Source organism: Fukomys damarensis, unplaced genomic scaffold, assembly GCF_012274545.1.
Source record: "Fukomys damarensis isolate Sample0158 unplaced genomic scaffold, DMR_v1.0_HiC HiC_scaffold_7, whole genome shotgun sequence".
Lineage (NCBI taxonomy): Eukaryota > Metazoa > Chordata > Mammalia > Rodentia > Bathyergidae > Fukomys > Fukomys damarensis.
This window is the reverse complement of record NW_022900919.1, coordinates 22,834,615-22,848,860: the sequence shown is the minus strand read 5'-3', so window position 1 is coordinate 22,848,860 and position 14,246 is coordinate 22,834,615. Positions and strand designations below refer to the sequence as shown.

Sequence of the window (14,246 nt, the reverse complement as noted above, 5' to 3'; positions counted from 1 at the left end):
TTTTTCACTGTGTCCATCTTTTTGTGATCCTCAGATGCTGCACACTGTGATTTAAAAAAAAAAATTCACAGCTCTTATGTTGCTTTCCTTGGTTCCCCAAAGCCCTAAGAGGGGGACAGTCATAGCAGGATTGGTGTTTTCAGGGCATGCCGTGGCACAGGGCCTAGGGATGTGGGCTCCTTCCTTGTGATGGTCTGGCTTGGAGTCTCACTCCTGACCGTGTGACCCTGGACTGTTCACTTTACCTTTCTGAGTCACACTTTTGTCACCTACTAAATTAGGGATGTTAATAGCTTAAACCTCATTTGGGCTTTATGAAGATAGAGTTGTGACAGTCACATAAGAAAGCCCAGCTACCCCAGTACAACCCACGTAGCGATTGCTTGATAAATACAATTATTCCTATTTTTTTAAGGATCCAGGAGCTGACTCTGAGTAAGTACTTAATGAGGCCAGTAGCTCTTACTGGGTCCCTTCCACGTGCCACACTCAGGGACAGAGGATGAAGATGGGAACAACAGGTGGCTCCCAATGTGGCCGGGGTGAGGGGCAGATGTGCCAGGGTGCACCTCGATTTGGGGAGAGGCATCCTGTGGCAGTGGCTGTGGGAAGCAGGAGGCTCCAGGACCAGGAGAGCGGTGGTCGTGTGCAAGGGACCAGTGCCTGAGGCCCGGCAGTGAGGCGGACGAGTCAAGTTTGAGGAAGGAGTGACTGGGTGGGGGCAGCTTGGGCTGAGAGGTCTTTTGTTCCTTTGAAAGCAGCAGGTGATTCCTAAAGGTCCACTAGTGAACTGTGACAGGCGGGAGTCCTGGTGTCCAAGCAGATGCCGTGGTGAAGATTCCAGGTCAGAGAAGGCAAAGGGTACAGCTGGTACCAGCGTCCTTTTCGGAGGCTGTCAGCGTCATGCAAGCTCCCCACACTTCCAGCAAAGGCTCTCAGGTTCCTGCCCAGCTGACCCCCTCCTTGCCCCAACCTGGGTAGCCCTGCAGTCGGGCGTGACTCAGTTGGCCCAGACAAACTCAGCAGCCTCCAGCACTGCCATGGTTACATGGTTTCAAAACAACATCTGGAATGAGTCCCGGTGACATCAGCCTGCCTTCCAGAAACGCCTAACTTGAAAATTACAGAAGAGGAAGTTGTATAAACATTCAGCTTGAAAAGCAAAGGCCTCACAGGGCGGGTGGTACTGGGCAAATGCTGTAAATGCACAGCTGTCTGAGTCTGAGACCCTGACAGGCTTTCCCAGAGGGAAGGGGGCTTCCATCCTACCCGGCAGAAAGCTATGGGCCAGGCTTCCAAAGGAACAACTACCACAGACAGATGTGAAAGGAGGGAGGAAACTGCTCCCAGCCTTTCTTAAGGGAAAAGAGGATTTTAAATGCCCTTTAAGTCCAATAGTGAGGCCAACGGGAAGAAAACCCAGCCAGGCGGAATGGGAGCTCACCCAGCCCTCTCCCTCTGTCCTCTTCCTCTCTCTCCTCTCCAGGTCTCTTAGTCCCTTCACTTGCTCAAAAGCATCTGTTTCGAGCTGTGCTCTGGATATAGAGAAACAAATCTGGTGCTGCACTTTCTGGGAGTTTGCTGTCTAGAGAAGCATAATAAATTATCCTTGCCTTCTCCAAGCGGCCAGTCAGTTTCATAAGGAGGGGTTCCACGCTGAGTGTCCCATCAGGAGACCTCCAGGCTACTGGCTGGCCTTTTCTGTCTCCGTAACAGAACAATGCAGAGGGGGGTCCTTTCTGAAAAAAAAGAGAAGATGAGCTCGCTGCTATGGAGCCTGGGAAGGCCAAGGACACAGCTTTGGTCTTGCTGGCTCATGCAGGTACAGGAGAGACAGGTGAAAGGAGCAGACCAGTTTTACAATCACCGTTTTCCTGGAACTGGCCAACTCTGGGGGTGAAGACCCACCCCAAGCCAGCTCTGCTGCCCTGGGAACTAAAATCCTCATTGTGAACTTGGAAGATACATCCCAGCCATCGAACTTAGCATGCTTTTCTGAGAGTGCTGGGCAGTGTTCGGATTTAAGCTCTTGGTCCTGGAGCCTGCCAAAGAGGGAAGTGACAGGTTTGGCTAAATCACGGTGCAATCTGAGCACCTCAGAAATGGGCCAGAGAGCTCAGGTCAGGCCGAGATCACCCTTTCCCAGCTCTGCAGAAGGCAAACTGGAGGGGTACAGTGTGGACACAGGCAGCTCGGGAGGTAGAGCTGCCGAGGGGCACAGCCCACAGCCGGCTCCTGCCTATGCTCTTTCCTGGGCCATGCCCTTGCTCATGGCCAGCTCCTCTTTTTATAGGCCAAGGGACACATGGATGGGGTACAGGGTGTCTTTTGTTTTCACCATTTGGATCCATTAGTCTTTTTCTATCCTTGTGCTAATAGCACACAATTTTACTAACTGTAGCTTTTTAAAAAAGATTTTAAATGTCTGGCTATTTAAATTTTTTAGCTTTGCTTTTCAAAATACCCTTAGTTATTCTGTTGGCATATTTACTGGAGTTGCATTAACTCTATAAAGCCACTGGAAGAGGGCTGATGTCTTTACAATGCTGAAGCATCCCTCCCATTACATAATATAGATTACCAAAGACTGACCATAGATTTGTTTGTTTTGCTTTTTAGCATATCTGATGATTGACATTTTAAAATTATTATAGGGCCGGGGGTCTAGCTCAGTGATACCACTGCCTACCTCGCAAGCGCAAGGCCCCGAGTTCAATCGCTGGTACCAAAAAACAAAAATCAAAACAATTAAAATTATTATAGCTCTGTTTCTCCCTTTCCTAAATTGTATGCTTTCCCGCTCTATTTCACTGGTTAGGACCTCCAGGGCAATGTTGAATAGAAGTGGTGGTAACAGGTGTCTTTTTCTCATTCTTGATGTCCAGAAGAAATTTTCATTATTATTATATCAAAAAGTGCAAAGTTTGCTGTAATTTTTTGTTTGTTTTAGGTATTTTTTATTGACTTGAAAGAGTTCCCCCTATTCACAATTGGAAAAGTGGTTTTTCTCTCCCCACAATGAATTGTTGAATTTTGGGAATTCTTTTTCCTTTATTTATTGAGGTGATTGTATGGATTTTTCTGTTTTATTCTTGATTAATGTGGTAAATTATACTGGTTAGCCTTTTTGATGTCAAAACAGCCTTGCACAACCAGAATAAACTTAGCTATTACATATTACTCATACACTATCACTCAGGATTTCATATGCTAAATTTTTTTTCTTTATTGGTATGTTTTAGGTATACAATACAGTTACATTCAGCATTGGTATCTTCTACCTTTACATGACAGGTCTTGATTGTTATTTTTTTCCCCATACCCCTGCCCTCCCTTCAACCCCCACCCTTCCCTATTTACAAAGATTTCCATTTAGTGGGAGGGGCAGAGGAAAGGTAAGAAGGGAAAAGAAAAAATAAGAGAAAAGGAAAAAAATGGAAATCATATGCTAAATTTTGATTGCTGCTATTTGTGTTTATGAGAAAAATTAACTTAAAATTTCCTTTCTTGTGATATCTTTGACTTCTCATCTTATGGGACTAATGGATCCAAATGGTGGAGACAAAAAGACCTTTGCATTCTCTGGAATATTTTGGCAAATATTGATGCTCTATTTTAAGAAATGGTTCAAAGAATTCAATTCTGAGCAATGTGGACCTAGAGATATTTTTGTGGGAAGTTTTCAGTTGCCACTCAGTCTATTTAGTAGATATAGGACTGTGCGGATTTTCAACTTCTTTGGGGGTCAGTTTTTGAAAAATGCTCTTTTGTTCTTACCAATCTGTTTCATCTGAATTTTCAAATTTATCATAAAAGTGTTTTAAAAATCTTATTATATTTTATTGAAAATTTGCTGAGATAATTACAAGAAGTTTTAATCTCATCTACCAATTCTCAGCTCCCCCATTTTGCAAAACTTTCAGCACAATATCAATCAATCAGCATATTGATATTGATGTTACCCTTGGGTCTTTGATTTCTCTAGTTACATTCACTTGTGTTTGTGTGTTGGCTTTTAGACATGGTAGTGATTCCCACTTTTCATTTCTAGTATTTGTACTTTATATCTCATTTCTCTCTTAATTTGTCATTAGATTTGTCACTTCTCTGTCTTCTCAATGAACTGTCTTTTGATTTTGTTGAATTTTCTCTGTCATGTGTTTTCTACTTATAGATTGCTTTTCATTGTTTCCTTTTTTCTACGCTCGTTAGGTTTAATTACCTGTTTTTATTTAGGTTTTGAGTTGGAAACTTGGTTAATTGATTTTCTTTTTTCCTAATAAATGCACTGAGGCTACACATTTTCCTCTAAGGTAGTAGTTTCAGCCCCAGATTTTGAATTGGCATATTTTTATTCTTATATGGACAGTTATAGATATTTATTTTTTTCCTTTGTGATTTCTTGTATGACTCATGGTTTGTTTAGAAATGTATTGCTTAATTTCCAGGTGATTGAGGATTTTTTTAGTGTGATCTCTGTCTCTCTCTCTCTCTCTCTCTCTCTGTGTCTGGATTAATTATTCTGCAATAACAAGAAAATAACATATTGTGAATGATTTTGATCTCTGGAAATTTGAGACAGAATGTTACATATAAAGTCCAACTGAGATGCTGTACAGTATATTTGTCTAGCATGTCAAGTTTGATAACCATGGTTTCCAGGTTTTTATTATCTTTCTCAACTTCATCTTTCTATTATTTTCTTGAAGTAGGTTAGTCTCCCATAATGATTGAAGATTTGTCGATTTACCTTTTCCATTCTGTCATCCTTTGCTTTATATATTTTAAAACTTTATTTTTATTTGCACAGACTTTACTAGGTTTTTATATGTTTCTGGTGACGATGTTGTAAGAATTTTGAAATTTCTCTTGTTTTCTAATGGTGATTTTGTTGAAAATCATCTGACATCAGTATAGCTTTTCCTGCTATTTTTTTGGATAGTGTTTGCATGGTATCTCCTTTTACCCTCCTTTACTTTCAATTTGTGTTCACATATTGAAGGTATGAATTATGCAAGCAGCATATATTTATCTTTCTTATGTCTATCAATCTTTGTCTTATAATTGTGGGCTTTGAAACAATTTATATTTAATGTAATTTCAGATGTGTTTGGATCTGTCTGGTCTCTTACTTGGTTTCTAGTTGTCTCAAGTATTTTATATTCTGTTTTCATATTCATCTTGTCTTCTTTGGATTAATATATATAAATTTTTTTTTCACTTTTCTTTCTTCGGTACCAGGAATTGAACTCAGGGCCTTGTGCTTGCCAAGCAGGTGCTACACCAGGATTAATATATTTTTTCAGCACTCTGTTGCTCTTTTGATTGCTATGCTAGTTATATTTTTCATAGTTATTTTCATTAATAAAATATAAAAATGTATTCTTAATATATTAGTCATATAAATTAGTACATTATATCAGTTCCCAGACAATGTTAAGAACTTAGAAATGCAACTTTATCTACTCTTGCACACTTAAAATATTATTGTCATGCAGTTTAATTCTACATATACTTAAAACTCCATGTCAATATCAGTATACTATGGCCAACATTCATTTGATCTAATTCATGTGTTAACCTTCCTGTCGCTCCTAAATTTCTCTTTACCCCTGTGTCACTCCCTCTGACTGAAGCAGGTTGGCCTCTGATGTGGGCAGTCCTGGGGGCACAGGTCCAAGTGAGATGGACATGCAAGCTGCCTCGATATTTCAGTTACAAATCAAAGCAAACATGTATTTACAATCTGTGTTCTGTCCTCCCACCTTGGCTAATGTATCTTCATGAGAACTTGTAGGGCCAAGCTCAGGGATTCCTTGGCCCCATGGAGCCCCATGCTAGAGGGGATCAGGGAGGTCTAGCCCTGGTCTGGGCTGTTGGCCCCCACACTGTTTCTCTTCCCCCAGCACTCTCTGTCCCTTCTAGGGGCCTGATCTACAAGTATGGGACATCTGTGCCCTCCTCTGGCAGACTGCTGCCCTGGCAACCTGCTGCCACACAGACCAGCACTGGACAGTACAGACCTGGTCTAGGAATGGGGAACAAACACCCCCGAGGACTCACATGCCTCCCATCCACATTTGTGTCTCAGCCTGTCTCCAGCGTAATATTAGCAGGCCACCAATAGGCTGCAGCCCTGTGTTCACTCATGCTGTATGAACCTGTAGAACCCAGGGCTTGATGAGACAGGGAACTGGAGCATAGTAACTGCCCTATCCATACTTGTGGGAAGAGTGATTGCATGTATGGGTAGAATGAGGCCACCTGTAAAGGCAGACTCTATGGACATGGCCCAAACTTTCATTGGTTCTTCCTGAACCAATGTCTAGGTTTACCTCAGACAATGATGTGGGCATTGGTTTGGATGTGGAGTCACTGGGTGCTGAACCTGGGAGAAGAACAACAGCAGATGAGACCAGACCTGTATGTGGGACGCTTCCTCCGGAGTTGCCTTTCTGGAAAGATGCAGAATGCTTTTATCCACACTGTGGAAAATCCTGCTTTTCTTCAAAAATTCAAAATATTGGTCAGGCGAAGTCACCACTCATGTAGTGTGACTCAGGCTGTGATGAGATCAGATCAGCCATCTGAATCTCTAGCCTGTGCTGTGGGTGGAGAGAGGGTGGCCAGGGCCTTCCATTCTGCCTCCTTTGAGCAGCCCAGCCTGTGGCTTTGTGGCCTAGGCTTCCTTGGCAAGTGGGAAACCTGATCCTTTGACTCTGAGCCTCTTCCTGCCAAAAGAGAGCAGCCCCTGGCAGGGTGGCAAGGGATCAGGACTCCCACGGAGCCTGGGCATCATTAGGTGAGGTGGGGCTGCCCATGTACGTGTATAATTTATGCTTATGTGCTCTTTGTCCCCCTAATTCCACGTGATTTCTAGTTGCTGCTTTTAATGCCAGGAGATATTTGGAGCTATTTTGCTAGAAGCTGATCTTATATGTTGGTAGTTTGAATCTCAGTGAACCTCAAGACATCATTTTATTAGTAAAGAGGAATTTGGTAGAAACAAGGAGGAGAATAGTGGAATTAGCAAACATCTGTGCAGTTTCTCCATGCTGTCCTTCATCTGAACATCACAGCCCAGTTAGGGTTCTCCACATCTTTGCACACAATTTACTGGTGACTGCCCCTGAGCCTTGTCCTTGCTGCAGCGTCTGTCTGGAACATCTTCATCATCCTCTTCTTCATGCACCCACACCTTAATCATTTTCTGAGGCTCATCTCAGGGGAGCATCTGCCATTAAAGCTCTTCCTAATTTCCTCACTTATCCTGTACCTTTATTTTCTATCATCTATATTTGAAACAACAAACAATAAAAATTTTTTATGTTTCCACCAAAGAATAGATTCTAGGTGCTAACTCTAGGTAGGAAGATTTCATCTATCAATCTGTGCTTCCACCAGTTTAGGAGAATGAAAAAATGTTTAAGGTTCCATGAGATTCCATCTACCACATGGATGGATTATAATTTATTGTCCTAAGATAGTTTAAAAATATTTTATTGAATATTGAGCATATAAAAATAAATTTACAAAATGTATACATACTCAAAAAACAAAGTATCCTATTCATTTGTCTATCAGTCATGAAGCCTAAGAAGCGAACCTTACTGGGCCAGGAATTTAACTGCACCTGCCTCGAAAGCACTAGGTCCTGAGTTTGATTCCCAATACCAAAAGAAAAGCCAAACCCAAAAAACCAAAAAAACAAAAATATATATATATATAGAGAGAGAGCAGAAGTAAACCTTACCCACTAACTTGGAGGTACAGAGGTGACTGCCGCTGTTCACTTTGAGGGTCATTCCTCTGCTCTCCTGTGTAGTTTGCCATATTTGTATAGCAGAGTCTTTGTTTAGCCCTACTTATTTCTGATTAATGTTTGCATGTTTTTTTATTCTTTTACTTTCAAATTATCTGTGTCATTATGTTTCTCACGAGCTTCTTATAGAGAGCATATAGTTAGGTTGAAAATTTTATCCACTGTATCAATCTGTGAATTTCAGTTGGAGTATTTGCACCATTTATGTTGAAAGTGATAATTGATAAGTTAGAGTCCCTTTCACTTTATTATTTGTTTTTGCTTGTCTTTATCTCTTGTTCCTCCATTTCTTTTCTTTTGCTGCACTGTAGATTAGCTGATGGTTTTTTAAGAGTTCATTTGGATTTATTTATATATATTTTTAGTATAACTTTTTTGTGTAGTAGTTGATGTATGTATTCCTAGTTACACACATAACTCATCATATCACCTATTGGTACTGGCATTTTCCCTGTTGCGTAAAGTGTAGGAACTTTACTTATATTTATTTTCTTTTACCCTCCTCATTTCTCTCTCTCTCTCTCTCTCTCTCTCTCTCACTGTGGTACTGGGGATCGAACTCAGGACCTTGTGCTTGTGAGGCAGGTGCAGTGCGAGTGAGCTAAATCCCAGGCTCCCACCCCCTCACTTCTTCAATACCCTCACCTGAGGCACTTCAGTGTTCGCAGAGCCTGAAGCAAGGCTTACGATAACTTTTTCTTCAACTGTGAACTACAGTTAAATCCACAGGAGAAAGATAATCTATTGTGGTAGTTTCTGTTTTTGTCTGTTCTACTGTTTCGTTTCCTTTCTGAAGGCTCCAGCTATTTTATCACCTTCTATTTGGAAAGCTTCTTCTGTCATTGTTTGAGGGAGGTCTGTCAGTGGGGAATTCTTATTTTTCTTCACCTCAGAATGCCTCTATTTTTCCTTCATTCCTAGTTATAACACGTATAGGATGTATGATTAGCACAACTTTTCTTTCACTTAAAAATATCGTGCCTTTTAAAGAAATTTGCGTATTTTCAGATGTGGTGCGTACTGTCATTTGAATTGGCCGTTCTTTCCAGGTTATCGTGTCATTTCTCTGGGTTGTTTTCAAGATTTTTTTTTTTTGGTCTCCATTTTCATAAGTTTAGTTATGATATATCTTGGCATTGATTTCTTTGGGCTTGTGGTATTTGGTTCTATCATCTCCATTTGTTTCTTTTAAAAAAAACGTCCATTTCCTTGTTGATACTTTCTAAATTTTCAGTTGTTTCTAAAGAATTTGCAAATGATTGCTGATGCATTTTGATGATAGCTGCTTTAATATCTTTGTCAGACAATTCCAACATCTGATTTATCTCAGTATTAGCATCCGTTGATTGTGTTTTCTCATTTGAATTGTGCGCTCCTGGTTCCATGTCACTTTTAATTGCATCTTGGACATTTTGATTATCATTAGGCAACTCTGGATCTGATTTAAATCTTTTATCTAGGCCAGCAGCTTTCTTTTTTTTAGGTGGGGCAGGGAGTTCTGGTCTACTCTACAGCTTCCTGGGGTCACTGGTAACCATTTGTGCTTGGGTGAGGACGGACAGAAGCTGCAGGGCCTGGGTCACTTTTGCCACCTTTTTAGGTGCAGGGCAGGAAAACGAAGCGCTGGGGGAGGCTGCCTGCCGGGGAACAGGACCAGCTACTGTGTTCCATGACTGGGGCCGTTTTGGCTTGTGGCCTGCTCCGCATGGAGGCAGCCCACGCTCTGGAGCTCTGCTCACGGTGCAGAGGCTGGCTCCCTACCAGGTCCTGCCGAGCCTCCCCCTTGTCTGGTGTTTTAGTCAGATGGGGAGAGTGGATCCTTCTGGCCTCTGTACTGGCTTCTCTTTGCTTTGCCTATTGGGAGTTCAGGGTTGCAGGCCTCTCCAGCTCCCTGTCTGGGGTGTACAGTAGATAGAAAAAGAACCCCAAGACTCACCTCATTCTTCTTCCTCAAGTCCTGAGGTCCCAGCCAGTTCTTTCTGACTTGCAGAATCCTGTTATTGCTGCTTATTGAGTAATTTCCAGAATATTCAGCAGGGAGGAAGGAAGTGAGCCTATGCGAGCTTGTCCTGGAACTGGAAGTCTTATTCTGTTGGCTTTTTGCACATGACACGAATGCAATTATACAGCAATTCCTCTTGGGTGAACTTGTTCCTGTTACTCAACATTATGTTCCAGGAATTCATTCATGCGATTTCACTGCAGAAAGTCACTGGCTTTCACTACTCTGCAGTAGCTCATTGTGTGAACACCATGCTAGCCATTCTGCTATTGGTGGATGTTTGGGAGAACTCTTTCTTCCGCTGAGGATGTCCTGAATGTGCCTCAGGACACTGTGCTAGTTTCTGCAGGGTGAGTCCTGGGTGTGGCCATCTTCCTGTGTTCTAGTCAAAGCCAAGTTCTCTCTAGACATGACTGTGTCAATCTTTCCATCAGTAGGTGTAAGTTTCTTACACACACTCTTCTTCTTCCTCTTGTTCCTCCTCCTCTTTTTTCCTCCTTCTTGTGTTTTGTTGTTTGTTTGTATGTTTGTTCTGGGTTTTTGGATTTTTTTGAGACAGGGTTTCACTACGTAGTTAAGATTGACCTGGAACTCACTATGTAGTCCAGGCTGGTCCTGAACTCACAGTGATCCTCCTGCCTCAGCCTTCCCAGTGCTGGGATTACAGGCGTGCACCACCATGCCCAGCATTTGTTTTTTGAGACAGGGTCTCACTATGTAGTTCAGGCTAGGCTTGAACTCACTGTGTAGCCCAGGCTGGCCTCAAACTCCTGGCAATGCTGCTGCCTCAGCCTCTGGAGTGCTGGATTACAGGTGTGTGCCCCACCATGCCTGACTCATCAATTCTTGATATAATTAGATTTTAAATGTTTTCTGGTGTGGGGGCTGACTATTGAATTTCTTCTTGTTTTAGTTGGAATTTGCATTTCCTTGATTATTAATAACACTCAACATATTTTTGTGTTTATAGAACCTGTAAATTTCCTCTTCTTGCCATGCTCATGTGAACATTTTAATTTAATTTATTTTTTTTTTTTTTTGTACTAGGGATCGAACTCAGGTCCTTGTGCTTGCAAGGCAGGCTGCAGCACCTCATGGGAACATTTAAAAAATTTTTCTTTTGGGTTGCTGGTCTTTTTGTTTTCCCACATTTGCCAGGCTTCTCCCAGGTTTTAACTTCTCACTTGATCCTAATTGATGAAGAGAAGTTATTAATTTTGGTGCGAAATTTATCAATTGTTTCCTTTATAGTTTCTGCTTTTTGTGTCTTATTTATACACTGTGATTTTTTTCCCCCACAATACTAAACATATTCCTTTATAGTGTCTATTCTGTTGTTCTCTGGACATCTTAACCATTTTGACCTTTTACTCATGCTTTGAACCCACTTAGAATTGCTGCTCGGAATTGATGGCTATTATTATTGTTTTCCCCGTGAGAACCGGTTCTCCCAGTATTCTATATTGAACAGACCATCTTCTGGCAGGGGCTACAGTAACGCTTTGATCACGATTCACATCCCCTCTCGTGAACGTGAGGCAGCGTCTAGGCTCTTAATTCTACTCTGCTGGTCAATTCTGTGTTCTCACGCCAATATTCTACTGTTTTATTCATTATATTTTAAAACCACTTATTCTCTGGGAAAGGAGGCAGGAGGAAGGCGGCAGAAGAAGGGGGATGTAAAAAGGAATTAGGATGTGTTATGTATGCGTGCCAGGCCCGCACGAGGAGTGTGAACATCGTGTACCGCAAACATGGCCTAATAAATAAATAAATAACGAAGATTATTCTCTTGTATGAAAATTTCCCCCTCTTTGACCTTATTTATGTTTTTTTAAATTTGAAGGCTTTTGATCCTTGATAAAAATTTAAGGTCAAGCTTGTGATCCTCTAGAAGCCCCTTGAAATTTTGCTTAGTTCTCCATTAAATTTATAGGTAAATATGGGGGATAATTGACATCTATTGACACTTCTTCCATTTTTATAAACCTGCTATATGGCAATCTCCATTTTTCAGACTTACTTAATATCTTTAAGTAAGCTTTGTATTTTTTTTTTTTCAGAAAGGGCATATATGTCTTTTACTAGGTAAGGCCCTAAATGTGTTAGCTTTTCATCACCTTGATCAGATACCTGAGAAAGTCAGCTAAAAGTAGGAGCGGGTTATGTCTCACGGTTTCAAAGATGTCAGTCCATGGTTGGCTGCACCATTGCTTTTAGGCCTGTGGTGAGACAGGAACATCACGGAAGGGTGTGGTGGAGGAAAGCTGTTCATCTCATGGGATCCTGGGAGCAAAGAGACGGGAAGAGCCAGACAGGAAGGGGAAGGGACCAGGTGTAATCCCCAGGGTCACATCCCCAGGAGCCACTTCCTTCAACTAGGCTGAACCTTCAGAGTTTCCATTACCTTCCCATTACGTCATCAAATTGCAAACTTATCAATGGATTAATCCAATGATAAGATTAGAGCCTTCACAATCCAGTCACCTTTTGAAAGCCTCACCTCTGAACACAGGAGAATTTGGGAGACATTCTATATATAAACCATAGCCCTCAACCTTGTTTCTTGTTTTTGATATAATTGTAAATGTTGCCTTTTCATAATTCCGTTTTCTAACTGCCATTTGCTGAGGTATGAAATGCAACTTTTAAGTTATTTTTTGTTTTTTTGGTACCGGGGATTAAGCTCGGGCCCTTACACCTGTGAGGCAGGCGTTGGAACCACTGAGCTAAATCCCAGGCCCAACTTTTAAATTTTTAAAGGTAAACATTTTATTCTTTAATAGAGTTCTCCAAAGCTATGATAAAATAATACAGAGAGATCTGTATATTCCTTCACTTAGCACATCTTACAATATCATAGTATGATATCTTATTCACGTTACTGGCATTGTTGCATTAAGGAGCAGAACTTGTATTTACTCATATTTTGTTTATCATATATCTTAATTACTTTTATCTTTGGTGAGACAAAATACCCAACATTTAAAGGAAGAAAGGTTTTTGGCTCTCAGTTTATAGAAGTTTCAGTCTGTAATCAGCTGTCTCCAAGGCTGGGTGGCATGGCAGAGGGGCAGCACAGAGCAAGCAAGAGGCAGCAGAAGCAGCAGCAGCAAGTTACAGCAGTGGCCTCTTTCTGTCCCTTATATTCCATCCAGGTTGCCTGGTCTTAAGGTGGGCAGCACTCATGTCCAGGGTGGGGCATCTTTAATCTCAGTGTCACACCCTTAATCCCAGCATCACATTTCCTAGATCCAGCCACCCACCAATGACCACATGACGTTATGGAGAGACATGTAGACACAAGCCATAAGACCATGTTTCCAAGAATCATTCTTTTCTCTCTCTCTCTCTCTCTCTCCTGGTACATGTTTGTTCTACATAATGATCACGTCTCTCATGGGGAGTTTGTGCATGTACATAACACAGCTTATCTCTTTTTTTGTCCTCTTCTCCTCCCATCCTTCCCTGCTTCCTCTAATTTTTATTTCCCTTCCCATTTATAAAAGCTCAATTTCCTTTCCTTCAATTCTCTTTTTTTCATCCTTTTCTATTGCTTCTCTCCTACCTCCCTCCAGCTCCCTTTTATTTAGAGAAACTCTTTTAGCTGTTTCTTTAGGATTTTATGATTTCTTCCTTAAAATCTTTGGCAGTTAACTCCAGTACTACTTTTGTTACCTCAGTGTTGGTGTCTGTTGGTTTTTTAAAAACCCAATTTGAAAGCTTTCTGGTTTTGGTATGATGAATGCTTTTTGCTTTAATCCTGAGTGTTTTGGGGGTTGTTATTTAAGCCTTCTATTTCAGCTTTCTTTGATCCTGTTCCTTCAGGGAAGTAGGTAGTAGCCACGTTGTTACTACAGGTAAAGGGAGACATCCAAGTTCTCTGCTTGGCCTCCATTGGCGTTGGAGGTGAGAGATCCCATCACTGCCCTGAAGGTTGAATTAGAGCTCTCCATTCACTCCCGGCTGGAGAGGTCTCATTACAGATCACAGCAATGAGAGTCCTCTGCTCAGCCTTCTCTGGCACCTTGTTATACCTGGCAAGGGTGGAAGTCTGGGCCTCCTACTCAACCAGGGCAAACATGGGGTTGGGGCCCACAGATTTCCATGGTAAAGGAGAGCAGTTGTTATTTCAAGTTTCTTGTGAAGCATTCCTAGAGAAATGAGATTCTTACTGTTTTTGTCTGCTGAAAATTCCAGGTTGTCAGATATATGAGGCAAAAAGAATTCTCAGGGAACTCAGTTTTTGGCACTCCTTGGGTCCCAAGATTCCGACCTGGTCTTTTCTCTACCTTTCTGAGTCTTAAGTTTAATTTATATTAAATATCCAGGAAGGGCCAGGGATTACCTGAGTGGTTCCACAAGCATAAGGACCTGAGTTTGATCCCCTACACATATATTAAAAAAAAAATGTATATATAT

The 14,246-nt window shown here is 41.5% G+C and overlaps 1 protein-coding gene across 2 annotated transcripts in view; it reads left to right on the top strand.

Annotated features, from left to right (window-relative positions):
• Window positions 1-14,246, top strand: part of Il16 (interleukin 16) — a 96,690-nt gene that overhangs the window by 28,748 nt on the left and 53,696 nt on the right. The gene's annotated exons all lie outside the window — the stretch shown is intronic.